This window comes from Rana temporaria, chromosome 12 (genome assembly GCF_905171775.1).
Source record: "Rana temporaria chromosome 12, aRanTem1.1, whole genome shotgun sequence".
In the NCBI taxonomy this organism is placed as follows: Eukaryota; Metazoa; Chordata; class Amphibia; order Anura; family Ranidae; genus Rana; species Rana temporaria.
The window spans coordinates 64,249,602-64,272,194 of record NC_053500.1 but is presented as its reverse complement, the minus strand read 5'-3'; positions in this window follow the sequence as shown (position 1 = coordinate 64,272,194).

The following is a 22,593-nucleotide window of genomic DNA, read 5'->3' as shown; positions in this document are numbered from 1 at the left end:
TGCTTACTGGTCCACGTATCTGTAGTTAGGTGGACCTTGCCACAGATGGCGTTGCGCAGTGCACACCTGATTTTGTCCCCCACTTGGTTGTGCAGGGAAGGGATGGCTCGCCTGGAAAAGTAGTGGCGGCTGGGCACGACGTACTGTGGGACAGCCAATGCCATCAGGTTTTTAAAACTCTGCGTCTCCACCAGACGGAATGACAGTATTTCAAAGGCCAGGAATTTTGAAATGCTGGCATTCAGGGCCAGGGATCGCGGGTGGGTACAGGGGTACTTCCTCTTTCGCTCCAGTGTTTGGGAGATAGAGAGCTGAACGCTTCCATGGGACATTGTGGAGATGTTTGGTGACCCAGGTGGTAGTGTTGCTTGCCGGTCCTCTGATTGCGGGGTGGCAGGTGGCACTGTCACTACAGAGGTGGATGAAGAGGCCGAGACTGAAGCAGAAGAGGAAGCAGGAGGAGCCAGAGACCTTTCTTGGTTTTTAAGGGTGTCTACTCCACTGCAGCTCGTGCTTTGCACTTAGATGCCTGGTCATGCAGGTTGTGCTCAGGTTGAGAACGTTTATGCCTTGCTTCAGGCTCTGATTGCACAACGTGCAAACCACGCGTGTCTTGTCATCAGCACATTGTGTGGAGAACTGCCACGCTAGGGAACTCCTTGGACCTGGCTTCGGTGTGCTCGGTCCCTTGCTGCGTTGGGCAGGAGCAGGCGTACTGTCTAGGAGACGGACGCTCCGCTTTTGCACCCTGCTCCCTCTTCTGCTGTGCTGGTGGCTCTGTGCGACCACCGCCTCTTCCTCCGAACTACACAGGTCACCTGCATGACGTTGATTCCATGTGGGGTCGAGGACCTCATCATCCACCACATCATCTTCCACCCAGTCTTCACCACTGCCCTCCTTGTCGGTCTGCACAATTGCAAAAGCAGCAGTTGGCAACTGTGTTTCATCATCATCCGAGACGTGCTGTGATGGTCCCCCCATATACTCATCTTAAAATATAAGTGGTTGGGCATCGGTGCACTCAATCTCTTCCACTTCTGGGGCTGGGCTAGGTGGATGGCCCTGGGAAACCATGCTAACAGAGTCATCAAAAAGAAGAAGAGACTGCTGCATGCTTTGGGGCTCAGACTGCTTGGCTGATTTGCAAGGGGGTGAGGTGAAAAACTGATGGTGGACATCGGCTGCAGGTGCCAACTCTGATCTTTCAGCACAAGACTGGTTGGGAGACCATGTGAAGGAACTGGAGGCACTGTCAGCAACCCATTCTACTACCGCCTGTTCTGCTCCTGGCCTCAACATTCGTAGAGCTGGATTAGGCCCGACCAAATACCGCTGCAGGCTCTGTCGCCTACTCGCACCTGAGAAAAGTGTTTCACTTGTGCGTGTAGCTGGCACAGATCGACCACGTCCTCTCCCTGTAACAGGAGCTCCACCAGCAGCACCACGGCCACGTCCCTTATTTGACGTTTTCCTCATATTTCTCAAATGTAGGATCTTGCCCTAAATAGGTGTTTTTTGAATAGCACTATAGAAAAACAGTATCTAAAGTGTGTATCTCACACGTACAGATATGGAGGAAAAACTGCAAACACTGGAGGAAACACTGCAAATTTTTTATTTTTTTTCCCTAAATGGATGTTTTTTGAATAGCACAATAGAAGAAAAGTATCTAAAGGTGTATCTCACAGTAACATATGCAGTGCGGGTGTAATATGATTTCTGAAGCAGGACTGACTCCTATATATTTCTGTCCCTATAAGCACAACCAGGAACCTTTCCCTAAAGTATCTAATGCAGAGTATCTCACAGGAACATATGCAGCGCTGGTGTAATTTGATTTCTGAAGCAGGACAGTCTGACTCCTAAATATTTCTCTCGCCAACAAGCAGCAGCAGCCTTTCCCTACCCAAACTAAAGCAGAGTGACGTGCTGTGCTATGTGCCTCTAGCTTATATAGAGGCTGGGTCACATGCTGCACTGGCCAATCACAGCCATGCCATCACAGCTTCTAGGTCACACAATTAAAACAAATGGTGATTGGCTGCCCTGCAGCGCGCCATTACATTGCCGAACACCGAACCCGAACTTACAGCAAATTGTTCGGGTACCAAAAACCCAAAAATCCGGTACGAACCCGAACTTTACAGTTCGGGTTCGCTCAACCCTAATAACAATCAATATTTTACCTTTTTAAGTTAGATTAATAAAATAATTCTGGCTGGCTGATTTTTATGGAAAAGCCCTGGGGCCATCATAAATCTTTTTTTTTCGAGAATTCTGAGTTTTAAAAAAAAAAATGTTATTATTATTTTTCTATTATTCTGTTTGAATGGCCCCAGAGCTCTTCCATAGTTGTTCCATATTTTTTTTGCAGATATCCAGTTACCGGCAATGCTTATAAAAAAATGCATAGGTGGCATTACATACAAAAGTTTTACAGCGTGGGTTGACTAGTGTTTTTTCATCATAAACTGCCTATTAGATTAAAAAAATGTTTAGCAAATAAAGTTGAACCTCGGCTTTCGAGCATAATCCATTCCAGTAGTATGCTCGTAATCCAAATTACTCGCATATCAAAGCAAGTTTCCCCGTTGAAGTCAATGGAAATGGAAATAATTTGTTCCACATTGACTTCAATGGTATGCAATACTGAATGCGGCCAGAGGTGGGGCGCCAGAGATCGCCAAAAACGTCCGAAAAGGCCCGAGGACACTGTCTTGTTTCCTGCGCCCCAGTACCTCAGGCCAAATGAGGTACTGCAGGCCAATGTTCGGATTTTCTTGGCTCCTGCACCCCCCTACCTCAGGCCAAATGAGGCTGCAGGCCTATTTTTGGCTCTGCTCTGCTTCTGCTCCCCCGTACCTCAGGCCAAATGAGATACTGCAGGCCTATTTAGCTTAAATTCTGCTTGTCTTGCGAGTCAGAATTTATTATTATTATTTTTACTGGTTTTATAATTTTTTTACTGGTTTTATTATTTTTTTACTGGTTTTATTATTTTTTTACTGGTTTTATTATTTTTGTTACTGGTTTTTACATTTTTTTACTGGTTTTTACATTTTTTTACTGGTTTTATCATTTTGTTACTGGTTTGATTATTTTTTACTGGTTTGATTTTTTTTACTGGTTTGATTTTTTTACTGGTTTTATATATTTTTTACTGGTTTTATATTATTTTTACTGGTTTTATATTTGTTTTACTGGTTTTATTATTTGTTTACTGGTTTTATTATTTTTTTACTGGTTTTATTATTATTTTGCTGGTTTTATAATTTTTTTTACTGGTTTATTTTTTTTACTAGTTTTATCATTTTTTACTGGTTTATTTTTTTTACTGGTTTTATCATTTTTTTACTGGTTTTATAATTTTTCTACTGGTTTATTTTTTTTACTGGTTTTATAATTTTATTTGGTTTTATTATTTTTGTTACTGGTTTGATTTTTTTTTACTGGTTTGATTTTTTTACTGGTTTTATATTTTTTTATTGGTTACATTTTTTTACTGGTTTTATATTTTTTTTACTGGTTTTATTATTTTTTACTGGTTTATTTTTTACTGGTTTTATTATTTTTTTAGCTGGTTTTTACATTTTTTTTACTGGTTTATTTTTTTACTGGTTTGATTTTTTTTTATTGGTTTGATTTTTTTTACTGGTTTTATATTTTTTTTTACTGGTTTTATATTTTTTTTACTGGTTTTATATTTTTTACTGGTTTTATCATTTTTTTACTGGTTTATTTTTTTTATTATTATTATTAGTTTTATTATTTTTTTACTGGTTTATTTTTTTTACTGGTTTTATCATTTTTTACTGGTTTATTTCTGAGCGCAACACACTCCTGATCCCTACATTCTGAGCGTAACATACTCATGAACCCTGCATCCTAAGTGTAATGCATTCCTGATCCCAGCATTCTGAGTGCAACACACTCCTGATCCCTACATTCTGAGAGTAACATACTCATGAACCCTGCATCCTAAGTGTAATGCATTCCTGATCCCAGCAACACACTCCTTGATCCCTGCATTCTGAGCGCAACGCACTCCTGATCCCTGCATTTTGAGTGTAATGCACTCCTGATCCCTGCATTCTGAGCATAACGCACTCATGAACCCTGCATTTGATTTTTTTTACTGGTTTTATTATTGTTTTACTGGTTTTATTATTTTTTTACTGGTTTATTTTTTTACAGTTTTTTTTTTACTGGTTTATTTTTTTTACTATTTTTTAATTTTTTTACTGGTTTTATCATTTTTTTTACTGGTTTATTTTTTTTACTGGTTTGATTTTTTTGACTGGTTTTATCATTTTTTACTGGTTTGATTTTTTTTTACTGGTTTGATTTTTTTTACTGGTTTGATTTTTTTTACTGGTTTTATATATTTTTTACTGGTTTGATTTTTTTTTACTGGTTTCATTATTTTTTTACTGGTTTTATTATTTTTTTTACTGGTTTTATTATTTTTTTTACTGGTTTTATCATTTTTTACTGGTTTGATTTTTTTTACTGGTTTGATTTTTTTTACTGGTTTTATCATTTTTTTACTGGTTTTATTATTTCTTTACTGGTTTTATTATTTTTTTTACTGGTTTTATCATTTTTTTACTGGTTTTATCATTTTTTACTGGTTTGATTTTTTTTACTGGTTTTATTATTTTTTTACTGGTTTTATAATTTTTTACTGGTTTTATCATTTTTTACTGGTTTGATTTTTTCTAGTTTGATTTTTTTTACTGGTTTAATTATTTTTTTACTGGTTTTATCATTTTTTACTGGTTTGATTTTTTTTACTGGTTTTATATATTTTTATCATTTTTTTACTGGTTTATTTTTTTTTACTGGTTTTATCATTTTTTTACTGGTTTGATTTTTTTTACTGGTTTGATTTTTTTACTGGTTTGATTTTTTTACTGGTTTTATCATTTTTTTACTGGTTTTATCATTTTTTACTGGTTTGATTTTTTTGACTGGTTTTATAATTTTTTTACTGGTTTTATAATTTTTTTACTGGTTTTATCATTTTTTACTGGTTTATTTTTCTATTATTCTGTTTGAATGGCCCCAGAGCTCTTCCATAGTTGTTGCTTATAATACAATGTATTTATTATTTTTTTTGCAGATATCCAGTTACCGGCAATGCTTATAAAAAAATGCATAGGTGGCATTACATACAAAAGTTTTACAGCGTGGGTTGACTAGTGTTTTTTCATCATAAACTGCCTATTAGATTAAAAAAATGTTTAGCAAATAAAGTTGAACCTCGGATTTCGAGCATAATCCATTCCAGTAGTATGCTCGTAATCCAAATTACTCGCATATCAAAGCAAGTTTCCCCGTTGAAGTCAATGGAAATGGAAATAATTTGTTCCACATTGACTTCAATGGTATGCAATACTGAATGCGGCCAGAGGTGGGGCGCCAGAGATCGCCAAAAACGTCCGAAAAGGCCCGAGGACACTGTCTTGTTTCCTGCGCCCCAGTACCTCAGGCCAAATGAGGTACTGCAGGCCAATGTTCGGATTTTCTTGGCTCCTGCACCCCCCTACCTCAGGCCAAATGAGGCTGCAGGCCTATTTTTGGCTCTGCTCTGCTTCTGCTCCCCCGTACCTCAGGCCAAATGAGATACTGCAGGCCTATTTAGCTTAAATTCTGCTTGTCTTGCGAGTCAGAATTTATTATTATTATTTTTACTGGTTTTATAATTTTTTTACTGGTTTTATTATTTTTTTACTGGTTTTATTATTTGTTTTACTGGTTTTTACATTTTTTTACTGGTTTTTACATTTTTTTACTGGTTTTATCATTTTGTTACTGGTTTGATTATTTTTTACTGGTTTGATTTTTTTTACTGGTTTGATTTTTTTACTGGTTTTATATATTTTTTACTGGTTTTATATTATTTTTACTGGTTTTATATTTGTTTTACTGGTTTTATTATTTGTTTACTGGTTTTATTATTTTTTACTGGTTTTATTATTATTTTGCTGGTTTTATAATTTTTTTTACTGGTTTATTTTTTTTACTAGTTTTATCATTTTTTACTGGTTTATTTTTTTTACTGGTTTTATCATTTTTTTTACTGGTTTTATAATTTTTCTACTGGTTTATTTTTTTTACTGGTTTTATAATTTTATTTGGTTTTATTATTTTTGTTACTGGTTTGATTTTTTTTTACTGGTTTATATTTTTTACTGGTTTTATCATTTTTTTACTGGTTTATTTTTTTTATTATTATTATTAGTTTCATTATTTTTTTACTGGTTTTATCATTTTTTACTGGTTTGATTTTTTTTACTGGTTTTATATATTTTTATCATTTTTTTACTGGTTTATTTTTTTTTACTGGTTTTATCATTTTTTTACTGGTTTGATTTTTTTTTACTGGTTTGATTTTTTTACTGGTTTGATTTTTTTACTGGTTTTATCATTTTTTTACTGGTTTGATTTTTTTTTACTGGTTTGATTTTTTTGACTGGTTTTATAATTTTTTTACTGGTTTGATTTTTTTGACTGGTTTTATAATTTTTTTACTGGTTTATTTTTTTTACTGGTTTTATCATTTTTTACTGGTTTTATCATTTTTTTTACTGGTTTTATCATTTTTTTACTGGTTTATTTTTTACTGGTTTTATCATTTGTTTACTGGTTTATTTTTTACTGGTTTTATCATTTTTTACTGGTTTTATCATTTTTTACTGGTTTGATTTTTTTTACTGGTTTTATCATTTTTTTACTGGTTTTATCATTTTTTACTGGTTTGATATTTTTTACTGGTTTGATTATTTTTTTACTGGTTTTATCATTTTTTTTTACTGGTTTTATAATTTTTTTACTGGTTTTATCATTTTTTTACTGGTTTGATTTTTTTTTACTGGTTTTATCATTTTTTTACTGGTTTTATCATTTTTTACTGGTTTGATTTTTTTTACTGGTTTGATTATTTTTTTACTGGTTTTATCATTTTTTTTTACTGGTTTTATCTTTTTTTTTACTGGTTTTATCATTTTTTACTGGTTTGATTTTTTTGACTGGTTTTATCATTTTTTTACTGGTTTTATCATTTTTTTACTGGTTTTATCATTTTTTACTGGTTTATTTTTTTTACTGGTTTTATCATTTTTTACTGGTTTTATCATTTTTTTTACTGGTTTTATCATTTTTTTACTGGTTTATTTTTTACTGGTTTTATCATTTGTTTACTGGTTTATTTTTTACTGGTTTTATCATTTTTTACTGGTTTTATAATTTTTTACTGGTTTGATTTTTTTTACTGGTTGTATCATTTTTTTACGGGTTTATTTTTTTTACTGGTTTGATTTTTTTTACTGGTTTTATATATTTTATCATTTTTTTACTGGTTTGATTTTTTTTACTAGTTTTATCATTTTTTTACTGGTTTTATTATTTCTTTACTGGTTTTATAATTTTTTACTGGTTTTATCATTTTTTACTGGTTTTATTATTTTTTTTACTGGTTTTATCATTTTTTTACTGGTTTTATCATTTTTTACTGGTTTGATCATTTTTTACTGGTTTGATTTTTTCTAGTTTGATTTTTTTTACTGGTTTCATTATTTTTTTACTGGTTTTATCATTTTTTACTGGTTTGATTTTTTTTACTGGTTTTATATATTTTTATCATTTTTTTACTGGTTTATTTTTTTTACTGGTTTTATCATTTTTTACTGGTTTTATTATTTTTTTTACTGGTTTTATCATTTTTTTACTGGTTTTATCATTTTTTACTGGTTTGATCATTTTTTACTGGTTTGATTTTTTCTAGTTTGATTTTTTTTTACTGGTTTCATTATTTTTTTACTGGTTTTATCATTTTTTACTGGTTTGATTTTTTTTACTGGTTTTATATATTTTTATCATTTTTTTACTGGTTTATTTTTTTTACTGGTTTTATCATTTTTTACTGGTTTGATTTTTTTTACTGGTTTGATTTTTTTTACTGGTTTGATTTTTTTACTGGTTTTATCATTTTTTTACTGGTTTTATCATTTTTTACTGCATGTCACATATGAGGCGGTGAGCGGGAAGGCCGAAGTTACGCTGCAGCGCTTCAGCAGCAGGGTGAGAACGCCGAAAGTGCGCACAGACGGCCCGCACTTTCTGCAGCAGCTGTGGCATATTTGGGTAAGTTTTAAGGAACCTCTGCACCACCAAATTCAACACATGCGCCAGGCAAGGGATGTGCGTCAAACCGGCTAGGCCCAGAGCTGCTACGAGATTTTGCCCATTATCGCACACCACCAGGCCCGGCTTGAGGCTCACTGACGCCAACCACTCATCGGTCTGTTGTTCCATGTCCCTCCACAACTCCTGCGCGGTGTGGGGTTTTTCCCCCAAACAGGAAAGTTTTAAAACTGCCTGCTGTCGTTTACCCATGGCTGAAGTTGGTGGTGAAAGTGTTACGCTGACTGGATGAGGAGGCGGTTGATGATGAGGAAGCGGAGTAGGAGGAGTTAGCAACAGGAGGCAAACTGAAGCGCCCTGCAATCCTCGGTGGTGGAAGGACATGCGCCAAACTGCTATCCGCCTCAGGCCCAGCCGCCACTGCATTTACCCAGTGTGCTGTTAGGGAGATATAACGTCCCTGACCGTGCTTACTGGTCCACGTATCTGTAGTTAGGTGGACCTTGCCACAGATGGCGTTGCGCAGTGCACACCTGATTTTGTCCCCCACTTGGTTGTGCAGGGAAGGGATGGCTCGCCTGGAAAAGTAGTGGCGGCTGGGCACGACGTACTGTGGGACAGCCAATGCCATCAGGTTTTTAAAACTCTGCGTCTCCACCAGACGGAATGACAGTATTTCAAAGGCCAGGAATTTTGAAATGCTGGCATTCAGGGCCAGGGATCGCGGGTGGGTACAGGGGTACTTCCTCTTTCGCTCCAGTGTTTGGGAGATAGAGAGCTGAACGCTTCCATGGGACATTGTGGAGATGTTTGGTGACCCAGGTGGTAGTGTTGCTTGCCGGTCCTCTGATTGCGGGGTGGCAGGTGGCACTGTCACTACAGAGGTGGATGAAGAGGCCGAGACTGAAGCAGAAGAGGAAGCAGGAGGAGCCAGAGACCTTTCTTGGTTTTTAAGGGTGTCTACTCCACTGCAGCTCGTGCTTTGCACTTAGATGCCTGGTCATGCAGGTTGTGCTCAGGTTGAGAACGTTTATGCCTTGCTTCAGGCTCTGATTGCACAACGTGCAAACCACGCGTGTCTTGTCATCAGCACATTGTGTGAAGAACTGCCACGCTAGGGAACTCCTTGGACCTGGCTTTGGTGTGCTCGGTCCCTTGCTGCGTTGGGCAGGAGCAGGCGTACTGTCTAGGAGACGGACGCTCCGCTTTTGCACCCTGCTCCCTCTTCTGCTGTGCTGGTGGCTCTGTGCGACCACCGCCTCTTCCTCCGAACTACACAGGTCACCTGCATGACGTTGATTCCATGTGGGGTCGAGGACCTCATCATCCACCACATCATCTTCCACCCAGTCTTCACCACTGCCCTCCTTGTCGGTCTGCACAATTGCAAAAGCAGCAGTTGGCAACTGTGTTTCATCATCATCCGAGACGTGCTGTGATGGTCCCCCCATATACTCATCTTAAAATATAAGTGGTTGGGCATCGGTGCACTCAATCTCTTCCACTTCTGGGGCTGGGCTAGGTGGATGGCCCTGGGAAACCATGCTAACAGAGTCATCAAAAAGAAGAAGAGACTGCTGCATGCTTTGGGGCTCAGACTGCTTGGCTGATTTGCAAGGGGTGAGGTGAAAAACTGATGGTGGACATCGGCTGCAGGTGCCAACTCTGATCTTTCAGCACAAGACTGGTTGGGAGACCATGTGAAGGAACTGGAGGCACTGTCAGCAACCCATTCTACTACCGCCTGTTCTGCTCCTGGCCTCAACATTCGTAGAGCTGGATTAGGCCCGACCAAATACCGCTGCAGGCTCTGTCGCCTACTCGCACCTGAGAAAAGTGTTTCACTTGTGCGTGTAGCTGGCACAGATCGACCACGTCCTCTCCCTGTAACAGGAGCTCCACCAGCAGCACCACGGCCACGTCCCTTATTTGACGTTTTCCTTATATTTCTCAAATGTAGGATCTTGCCCTAAATAGGTGTTTTTTGAATAGCACCATAGAAAAACAGTATCTAAAGTGTGTATCTCACACGTACAGATATGGAGGAAAAACTGCAAACACTGGAGGAAACACTGCAAATTTTTTATTTTTTTTCCCTAAATGGATGTTTTTTGAATAGCACAATAGAAGAAAAGTATCTAAAGGTGTATCTCACAGTAACATATGCAGTGCGGGTGTAATATGATTTCTGAAGCAGGACTGACTCCTATATATTTCTGTCCCTATAAGCACAACCAGGAACCTTTCCCTAAAGTATCTAATGCAGAGTATCTCACAGGAACATATGCAGCGCTGGTGTAATTTGATTTCTGAAGCAGGACAGTCTGACTCCTAAATATTTCTCTCGCCAACAAGCAGCAGCAGCCTTTCCCTACCCAAACTAAAGCAGAGTGACGTGCTGTGCTATGTGCCTCTAGCTTATATAGAGGCTGGGTCACATGCTGCACTGGCCAATCACAGCCATGCCATCACAGCTTCTAGGTCACACAATTAAAACAAATGGTGATTGGCTGCCCTGCAGCGCGCCATTACATTGCCGAACACCGAACCCGAACTTACAGCAAATTGTTCGGGTACCAAAAACCCAAAAGTCCGGTACGAACCCGAACTTTACAGTTCGGGTTCGCTCAACCCTAATAACAATCAATATTTTACCTTTTTAAGTTAGATTAATAAAATAATTCTGGCTGGCTGATTTTTATGGAAAAGCCCTGGGGCCATCATAAATCTTTTTTTTTCGAGAATTCTGAGTTTTAAAAAAAAAAATGTTATTATTATTTTTCTATTATTCTGTTTGAATGGCCCCAGAGCTCTTCCATAGTTGTTGCTTATAATACAATGTATTTATTATTTTTTTTGCAGATATCCAGTTACCGGCAATGCTTATAAAAAAATGCATAGGTGGCATTACATACAAAAGTTTTACAGCGTGGGTTGACTAGTGTTTTTTCATCATAAACTGCCTATTAGATTAAAAAAATGTTTAGCAAATAAAGTTGAACCTCGGATTTCGAGCATAATCCATTCCAGTAGTATGCTCGTAATCCAAATTACTCGCATATCAAAGCAAGTTTCCCCGTTGAAGTCAATGGAAATGGAAATAATTTGTTCCACATTGACTTCAATGGTATGCAATACTGAATGCGGCCAGAGGTGGGGCGCCAGAGATCGCCAAAAACGTCCGAAAAGGCCCGAGGACACTGTCTTGTTTCCTGCACCCCAGTAGCTCAGGCCAAATGAGGTACTGCAGGCCAATGTTCGGATTTTCTTGGCTCCTGCACCCCCCTACCTCAGGCCAAATGAGGCTGCAGGCCTATTTTTGGCTCTGCTCTGCTTCTGCTCCCCCGTACCTCAGGCCAAATGAGATACTGCAGGCCTATTTAGCTTAAATTCTGCTTGTCTTGCGAGTCAGAATTTATTATTATTATTTTTACTGGTTTTATAATTTTTTTTACTGGTTTTATTATTTTTTTACTGGTTTTATTATTTTTTTACTGGTTTTTACATTTTTTTACTGGTTTTTACATTTTTTTACTGGTTTTATCATTTTGTTACTGGTTTGATTATTTTTTACTGGTTTGATTTTTTTTACTGGTTTGATTTTTTTACTGGTTTTATATATTTTTTACTGGTTTTATATTATTTTTACTGGTTTTATATTTGTTTTACTGGTTTTATTATTTGTTTACTGGTTTTATTATTTTTTTACTGGTTTTATTATTATTTTGCTGGTTTTATAATTTTTTTTACTGGTTTATTTTTTTTACTAGTTTTATCATTTTTTACTGGTTTATTTTTTTTTACTGGTTTTATCATTTTTTTACTGGTTTTATAATTTTTCTACTGGTTTATTTTTTTTACTGGTTTTATAATTTTATTTGGTTTTATTATTTTTGTTACTGGTTTGATTTTTTTTTACTGGTTTGATTTTTTTACTGGTTTTATATTTTTTTATTGGTTACATTTTTTTACTGGTTTTATATTTTTTTTACTGGTTTTATTATTTTTTACTGGTTTATTTTTTACTGGTTTTATTATTTTTTTAGCTGGTTTTTAAATTTTTTTTACTGGTTTATTTTTTTACTGGTTTGATTTTTTTTTTATTGGTTTGATTTTTTTTACTGGTTTTATATTTTTTTTTACTGGTTTTATATTTTTTTTACTGGTTTTATATTTTTTACTGGTTTTATCATTTTTTTACTGGTTTATTTTTTTTATTATTATTATTAGTTTTATTATTTTTTTACTGGTTTATTTTTTTTACTGGTTTTATCATTTTTTACTGGTTTATTTCTGAGCGCAACACACTCCTGATCCCTACATTCTGAGCGTAACATACTCATGAACCCTGCATCCTAAGTGTAATGCATTCCTGATCCCAGCATTCTGAGTGCAACACACTCCTGATCCCTACATTCTGAGAGTAACATACTCATGAACCCTGCATCCTAAGTGTAATGCATTCCTGATCCCAGCAACACACTCCTTGATCCCTGCATTCTGAGCGCAACGCACTCCTGATCCCTGCATTTTGAGTGTAATGCACTCCTGATCCCTGCATTCTGAGCATAACGCACTCATGAACCCTGCATTTGATTTTTTTTACTGGTTTTATTATTGTTTTACTGGTTTTATTATTTTTTTACTGGTTTATTTTTTTACAGTTTTTTTTTTACTGGTTTATTTTTTTTACTATTTTTTCATTTTTTTACTGGTTTTATCATTTTTTTTACTGGTTTATTTTTTTTACTGGTTTGATTTTTTTGACTGGTTTTATCATTTTTTACTGGTTTGATTTTTTTTACTGGTTTGATTTTTTTACTGGTTTTATATATTTTTTACTGGTTTGATTTTTTTTTTACTGGTTTCATTATTTTTTTACTGGTTTTATTATTTTTTTTACTGGTTTTATTATTTTTTTTACTGGTTTTATCATTTTTTACTGGTTTGATTTTTTTTACTGGTTTTATCATTTTTTTACTGGTTTTATTATTTCTTTACTGGTTTTATCATTTTTTACTGGTTTTATCATTTTTTTACTGGTTTTATTATTTTTTTTACTGGTTTTATCATTTTTTTACTGGTTTTATCATTTTTTACTGGTTTGATTTTTTTTACTGGTTTCATTATTTTTTTACTGGTTTTATTATTGTTTTACTGGTTTTATAATTTTTTTACTGGTTTATTTTTTTACAGTTATCATTTTACTGGTTTTATCATTTTTTACTGGTTTGATTTTTTCTAGTTTGATTTTTTTTACTGGTTTCATTATTTTTTTACTGGTTTTATCATTTTTTACTGGTTTGATTTTTTTTACTGGTTTTATATATTTTTATCATTTTTTTACTGGTTTATTTTGTTTTACTGGTTTTATCATTTTTTACTGGTTTGATTTTTTTGACTGGTTTTATCATTTTTTTACTGGTTTTATCATTTTTTTACTGGTTTTATCATTTTTTACTGGTTTATTTTTTTTACTGGTTTTATCATTTTTTACTGGTTTATTTTTTTTACTGGTTTTATCATTTTTTTACTGGTTTATTTTTTACTGGTTTTATCATTTGTTTACTGGTTTATTTTTTACTGGTTTTATAATTTTTTACTGGTTTTATAATTTTTTACTGGTTTGATTTTTTTTACTGGTTTTATCATTTTTTTACTGGTTTTATCATTTTTTACTGGTTTGATTTTTTTTACTGGTTTGATTATTTTTTTACTGGTTTTATCATTTTTTTTACTGGTTTTATCATTTTTTTACTGGTTTTATCATTTTTTTACTGGTTTGATTTTTTTTACTGGTTTTATCTTTTTTTTTACTGGTTTTATCATTTTTTACTGGTTTGATTTTTTTGACTGGTTTTATCATTTTTTTACTGGTTTTATCATTTTTTTACTGGTTTTATCATTTTTTACTGGTTTATTTTTTTTACTGGTTTTATCATTTTTTACTGGTTTTATTATGTTTTTTACTGGTTTTATCATTTTTTTACTGGTTTTATTATTTTTTTTTTGGTTTGATTTTTTTTATTGGTTTGATTTTTTTTACTGGTTTTATATTTTTTTTACTGGTTTTATTATTTTTTTTTACTGGTTTTATCATTTTTTTACTGGTTTCATTATTTTTTTACTGGTTTTATCATTTTTACTGGTGTTATCATTTTTTACTGGTTTGATTTTTTACTGGTTTGATTTTTTTTTACTGGTTTGATTTTTTTTACTGGTTTTATCATTTTTTTACTGGTTTTATCATTTTTTTACTGGTTTTATCATTTTTTACTGGTTTATTTTTTTTACTGGTTTTATCATTTTTTACTGGTTTTATTATGTTTTTTACTGGTTTTATCATTTTTTTACTGGTTTTATTATTTTTTTTTGGTTTGATTTTTTTTATTGGTTTGATTTTTTTTACTGGTTTTATATTTTTTTTACTGGTTTTATTATTTTTTTTTACTGGTTTTATCATTTTTTTACTGGTTTCATTATTTTTTTACTGGTTTTATCATTTTTACTGGTGTTATCATTTTTTACTGGTTTGATTTTTTACTGGTTTGATTTTTTTTTACTGGTTTGATTTTTTTTACTGGTTTTATCATTTTTTTACTGGTTTTATTATTTCTTTACTGGTTTTATAATTTTTTACTGGTTTTATCATTTTTTTACTGGTTTATTTTTTTACTGGTTTTATTATTTTTTTACTGGTTTTATCATTTTTACTGGTGTTATCATTTTTTACTGGTTTGATTTTTTACTGGTTTGATTTTTTTTTACTGGTTTGATTTTTTTTACTGGTTTTATCATTTTTTTACTGGTTTTATTATTTCTTTACTGGTTTTATCATTTTTTACTGGTTTTATCATTTTTTTACTGGTTTATTTTTTTACTGGTTTTATTATTTTTTTACTGGTTTTATTTTTTTTACTGATCCCTGCATTCTGAGCATTACGCACTCATGAACCCTGCATACTGAGTGTAATGCACTCCTGGTCCCAGCATTCTGAGCGCAACACACTCCTGATCCCTACATTCTGAGCGTAACATACTCATGAACCCTGCATCCTAAGTGTAATGCATTCCTGATCCCAGCATTCTGAGTGCAATACACTCCTGATCCCTGCATTCTGAGCGCAACGCACTCCTGATCCCTGCATTCTGAGTGTAATGCACTCCTGATCCCTGCATTCTGAGCATAACGCACTCATGAACCCTGCATTTGATTTTTTTACTGGTTTTATTATTGTTTTACTGGTTTTATTATTTTTTTACTGGTTTATTTTTTTTTACAGTTTTTTTTTACTGGTTTATTTTTTTTAATGTTTTTTTCATTTTTTTACTGGTTTTATCATTTTTTTACTGGTTTGTTTTTTTACTGGTTTGATTTTTTTTACTGGTTTTATCATTTTTTACTGGTTTGATTTTTTTTTTACTGGTTTGATTTTTTTTTACTGGTTTGATTTTTTTTACTGGTTTTATTATTTTTTTTACTGATTTCATTATTTTTTTTACTGGTTTTATCATTTTTTTTACTGGTTTTATCGTTTTTTTTACTGGTTTTATCATTTTTTACTGGTTTGATTTTTTTACTGGTTTGATTTTTTTACTGGTTTTATCGTTTTTTTTTACTGGTTTTATCATTTTTTACTGGTTTGATTTTTTTACTGGTTTGATTTTTTTACTGGTTTTATCATTTTACTGGTTTTATCGTTTTTTTTTACTGGTTTTATCATTTTTTACTGGTTTGATTTTTTTACTGGTTTGATTTTTTTACTGGTTTTATCATTTTTTTACTGGTTTTATCATTTTTTTTACTGGTTTGATTTTTTTTGACTAGTTTGATTTTTTTTACTGGTTTAATAATTTTTTTACTGGTTTTATCATTTTTTACTGGTTTGATTTTTTTTACTGGTTTGATTTTTTTTACTGGTTTTATCATTTTTTTACTGGTTTTATATATTTTTATCATTTTTTTACTGGTTTATCATTTTTTTACTGGTTTTATCATTTTTTACTGGTTTATTTTTTTTACTGGTTTTATCATTTTTTACTGGTTTTATCATTTTTTTTACTGGTTTCATTATTTTTTTACTGGTTTTATCATTTTTTACTGGTTTTATCATTTTTTACTGGTTTTATATATTTTTATCATTTTTTTACTGGTTTATTTTTTTTTACTGGTTTTATCATTTTGTACTGGTTTGATTTTTTTTACTGGTTTGATTTTTTTACTGGTGTTATCATTTTTTTACTGGTTTTATAATTTTTTACTGGTTTGATTTTTTTTACTGGTTTGATTTTTTTACTGGTTTTATCATTTTTTTACTGTTTTTTTCATTTTTTTACTGGTTTGATTTTTTTTACTGGTTTCATTATTTTTTTACTGGTTTCATTATTTTTTTTACTGGTTTTATCAGTTTTTTTACTGGTTTTATCATTTTTTACTGGTTTGATTTTTTTTACTGGTTTGATTTTTTTTAATGGTTTTATTTTTTTTACTGGTTTTATCAGTTTTTTACTGGTTTATTTTTTACTGGTTTTATCATTTTTTACTGGTTTTATTATTTTTTTACTGGTTTTATTATTTTTTTTACTGGTTTTAACATTTTTTTACTGGTTTGATTTTACTGTTTTTTTTACTGTTTTTATTATTTTTTACTGTTTTTTTTTTTTACTGATCCCTGCATTCTGAGCATTAAGCACTCATGAACCCTGCATCCTGAGTGTAATGCACTCCTGGTCCCAGCATTCTGAGCGCAACACACTCCTGATCCCTACATTCTGAGCGTAACATACTCATGAACCCTGCATCCTAAGTGTAATGCACTCCTGATCCCTGCATTCTGAGCGCAACGCACTCCTGATCCCTGCATTCTGAGTGTAAAAAAAATAAACCAGTAAAAAATGATAAAATTTTTACTGGTTTCATTATTTTTTTACTGGTTTTATCATTTTTTACTGGTTTGATTTTTTTTACTGGTTTTATATATTTTTATCATTTTTTTACTGGTTTATTTTTTTTTACTGGTTTTATCATTTTGTACTGGTTTGATTTTTTTTACTGGTTTGATTTTTTTACTGGTGTTATCATTTTTTTACTGGTTTTATAATTTTTTACTGGTTTGATTTTTTTTACTGGTTTGATTTTTTTACTGGTTTTATCATTTTTTTACTGTTTTTTTCATTTTTTTACTGGTTTGATTTTTTTTACTGGTTTCATTATTTTTTTACTGGTTTCATTATTTTTTTTACTGGTTTTATCAGTTTTTTTACTGGTTTGATTTTTTTTACTGGTTTCATTTTTTTACTGGTTTTATCATTTTTTTACTGTTTTTTTCATTTTTTTACTGGTTTGATTTTTTTTACTGGTTTCATTATTTTTTTACTGGTTTCATTATTTTTTTTACTGGTTTTATCAGTTTTTTTACTGGTTTTATCATTTTTTACTGGTTTGATTTTTTTTACTGGTTTGATTTTTTTTAATGGTTTTATTTTTTTTACTGGTTTTATCAGTTTTTTACTGGTTTATTTTTTACTGGTTTTATCATTTTTTACTGGTTTTATTATTTTTTTACTGGTTTTATTATTTTTTTTACTGGTTTTAACATTTTTTTACTGGTTTGATTTTACTGTTTTTTTTACTGTTTTTATTATTTTTTACTGTTTTTTTTTTTTTACTGATCCCTGCATTCTGAGCATTAAGCACTCATGAACCCTGCATCCTGAGTGTAATGCACTCCTGGTCCCAGCATTCTGAGCGCAACACACTCCTGATCCCTACATTCTGAGCGTAACATACTCATGAACCCTGCATCCTAAGTGTAATGCACTCCTGATCCCTGCATTCTGAGCGCAACGCACTCCTGATCCCTGCATTCTGAGTGTAAAAAAAATAAACCAGTAAAAAATGATAAAACCAGTAAAAAAAATGGTTTTATCATTTTTTACTGGTTTATTTTTTTTACTGGTTTTATCATTTTTTACTGGTTTTATCATTTTTTACTGGTTTTATCATTTTTTTACTGGTTTTATCATTTTTTTACTGGTTTATTTTTTACTGGTTTTATCATTTGTTTACTGGTTTATTTTTTACTGGTTTTATAATTTTTTACTGGTTTTATAATTTTTTACTGGTTTGATTTTTTTTACTGGTTTGATTTTTTTTTACTGGTTTTATTATTTTTACTGGTTTTATTATTTTTTTACTGGTTTGATTATTTTTTTACTGGTTTTATCATTTTTTTTACTGGTTTTATCATTTTTTTACTGGTTTATTTTTTTACTGGTTTGATTTTTTTTACTGGTTTTATATATTTTCATCATTTTTTTACTGGTTTATTTTTTTTACTGGTTTTATCATTTTTTACTGGTTTGATTTTTTTTTACTGGTTTGATTTTTTTACTGGTTTTATCATTTTTTTACTGGTTTGATTTTTTTACTGGTTTGATTTTTTTACTGGTTTTATCATTTTTTTACTGTTTTTTTCATTTTTTTACTGGTTTGATTTTTTTTTACTGGTTTCATTTTTTTTTACTGGTTTCATTATTTGTTTACTGGTTTTATCAGTTTTTTTACTGGTTTTATCATTTTACTGGTTTTATTATTTTTTTTACTGGTGTTATTATTTTTTTTACTGGTTTTATCATTTTTTTACTGGTTTGATTTTACTGTTTTTTTTTTACTGTTTTTATTATTTTTTACAGTTTTTTTTTTTTTTTACTGATCCCTGCATTCTGAGCATTACGCACTCATGAACCCTGCATCCTGAGTGTAATGCACTCCTGGTCCCAGCATTCTGAGCGCAACACACTCCTGATCCCTACATTCTGAGCGTAACATACTCATGAACCCTGCATCCTAAGTGTAATGCACTCCTGATCCCAGCATTCTGAGCGCAACACACTCCTGATCCCTACATTCTGAGCGTAACATACTCATGAACCCTGCATCCTAAGTGTAATGCATTCCTGATCCCAGCATTCTGAGCGCAACACACTCCTGATCCCTGCATTCTGAGCATAACGCACTCATGAACCCTGCATTCTGAGTGTAATGCACTCCTGATCCCAGCATTCTGAGCGCAAAGCACTCCTGATCCCTGTATTCTGAGTGTAACGCACTCCTGATCTCTGCATTCTGAGTGTAACGCACTCATGAACCCTGCACTCTCTTGTAATATTTTATTTTGGTTCTCACAAACACACTGCATATGCAATCTAGGTTTGTGGTTAACAATGTATCATCTCTCACAGTAGATCACAAAGGCAGTGCGTTTTGAATACCGTGCAGAAAACACACATGGAACACGCCTTTCTGGCAATGCGTTCTGTTGTGAACCGTCCCTAACAATAGGATACTGTGCCCGGTGATCTGCGATTTTTATCGTGACTGCGAGATCATGGCGGACACATCGGACACTTTTGATGCTATTTTGGCACCATTCACATTACAGGGATCAGTGCTATATAAATGCACAAATTACTGTATAAATGTGATTGGCAGGGAAGGGGTTAACCACTACAGGGCTATGAAGGGGTTAAGTGTGTTCTAGGGAGTTCTTCTAACTGTGTAGGGGCAGGGTTTACTGTGACATGACACTGATTGCTGCTCCCGATGACTGTGTCCTGTCACTAGGCAGAACAGGGAGATGCCTTGTTTACACAGGCATTCCCCCGTTCTGCCGCTCCGTGACACGTCCACACGGTGGCAAATTCAAAGGGACGTACCTGTATGCCCATTTGCCTGTCCGTGCCATTCTGCCAACGTAAAAGTGCGTGGTTGGCAAGCGCTTAAAGACCTGTCTGTATGGTCTTGGTCATCATGCTGCAGCTCAGTTTCAGGGTCTTGGCAATCTTCTTATAGCCTAGGCCATCTGTATGTAGAACAACAATTCTTTTTTTAGATCCTCAGAGAGGGCCAGATTCACAGTCGAGATACGACGGAGTATCTCAGATACTCCGTCGTATCTCAGATACTCCGTCGTATCTCAGATACTCCGTCGTATCTCAGATACTCCGTCGTATCTATGCGACTGATTCATATAATCAGTTACGCATAGATATCCATAAGATCCGACAGGTGTAATTGTTTTACACTGTCGGATCTTAGGATGCAATACCGCGGCCGCCGCTGGGGGGAGTTTGCGTCGTAAACCAGCGTCAAGTATGCAAATTAGCAGTTACGGCGATCCACTGCGGTTTTTCGCGTTCGCTACGTCGCCGCTACTCTAGTTTCCCGTCGCAATTTTAGTCGTCGTTTGACCTGCCCTAACTTTACACAGCAATCGTATTGCTGTATAAAGTATGGCCGTCATTCCCGCGTCGAAATTTAAAAATTAACGTCGTTTGCGTAACACATCCGGGAATACGGAAGTACGCTACGCGCGTCGCCGTTCGAAAAAATGACGTCAATTCGCGCAAAGCACGGCGGGAGTTACGAAACGGAGCATGCGCAGTAGGTCCGGTGTGGGAGCGCGCCTAATTTAAATTGTACCCGCCTATTCGAATTGGAACGCCTTGCGCCGGACGTATTTACGATACACCGCCGCAAGTTTCCAGGTAAGTGCTTTGTGGATCGGGCACTAAAACTGGAAACTTGCGGCGGTGTAACGTAAACGGGTTACATTACACGGCCGCAAATGTATGTGAATCTGGCCCAGAGTTCTTTGCCATGAAGTGCCATGTTGAACTTCCAGTGACCAGTATGAGAGAGTGAGAGTGATAACACCAAATTTAACACACCTGCTCCCCATTCACACCTAAGATCTTGTAACACTAACGAGTCACATGACATGAGTTAAATTTACACTGCTATACAAGCTGTACACTCACTACTTTACATTGTAGCAAAGTGTCATTTCTTCAGTGTTGTCACATGAAAAGATAGAATAAAATATTTACACTTTTGTGAGATACTGTATATTGTTTCAAAGCATTTTAGCATTGTGAATCATTGATCTATGTACCACTAGCAACATGTTTATATGCTGCACGTGTTGAATAAAATTTGTATGATGCATGCCTCTAAAAAAAAAAGTCCCATGGGCACCCTGATTGTGTGAGCTAGTTCTATCTACAGGCTTGTCTATGGATATTAGATGTTTTATGTCCCTTAAATCCTCATTACTGATTGGATTGTGTTATTTCAGTAAGAATTATATTTAGTATGTTTTTTTGAAGTGTAGACAAACCTTTAAACAATTGTGCAGAATGTAGAATGCTGTAAAAAATCTTACCTGGTGTGTACAACCAGATGGAGGTGTTGTCTCTGGCGCTTGTAAACTGACATGGACTTTGGCCTTGAGCACAGCATATGAACTCGTCCAGGGCTGCAAGCATGACACAGCTACCTGGAGGCCGTGAGATGTTTGACATAATCAGCTGAATGATCAGACAGGGAAGTAACTTGTGCTTTACTAAACAGGTACAACGTTAGAATCAGTAAGGCCCCTTTCACACAGGCTTTCCCATCAGCTCCACCTGTCAGTTTTTCAGGTGGACCAGAGCAGAGACTTCATTCACTCCTATGGAGCGGTGGATGTAAGCGGTAACATGTCCACTGGCACCCGCTGCTATCTGATCCTCTCTGTGAAATCCAGACGGATTGAGGCCCTATTTTCCATCCGTCTGGCAGATTGGATCGAGGAGAGCCGGGCTCTGACAGGTCCGTCTCTGCACAGTGAGGGGATACGGACCTGTCATGCACCTGCTCAGCGGGGAACAGCAGATGGATCCCCCACAGAGCAAATCGGGCGGTCCAGTATTGGACCGCCCGCATGAAAGGACCCCAAGCCAACGTTCACACAATCATTGTAATATGTGGCTGCATAGCATAGTCTGTATACAATAAAGTTTCTCCCAAGGGCTTTTATGCAGCAAAAAAATCTATCGAATGCACCAGGAAGGGAAAACAATTTTTATTAATACAAATATTAACCTCTTGGTGTGGCACCTATCGACTCTTTATGAGGTTTAGGATGCGGGGAGGCGAGGTAGGGTTTATGATCATGTGACCGCTGTGATTGGCTGTATTTGCACCAATTCACGCAAGGCCCACCCACCGAGAGGCCGCATATTTGCGTGAATTGGTGCAAACACAAGGGCACCGAGAGCGTGCACCCTGCACACTCCTAGCACAGTTACTAGCAGCTAATGGAAAGCTCACAATCACTGTTTGTGATCGGGAGCTTTTTAATCATGTGACAGCCAATCACGGCAGTCACATGATCATAAACCCCATAACCACGTATTTGCGTGTGGCCGGTGCCAAGGGGTTAAAATTATATATATAGAATTTTAATGTAGAATTTTGTTGCAGGTTTTACGTCATATTTTAAGGAAAAGGTAAAGTGTGGCTCATTTTAGATTTTGGTATCTTTTACCAATGTATATTTCTATTAGGGATGAGCCAAACACCCCCTGGTTTGGTTCGCATCCAGAACATGCGAACGGACC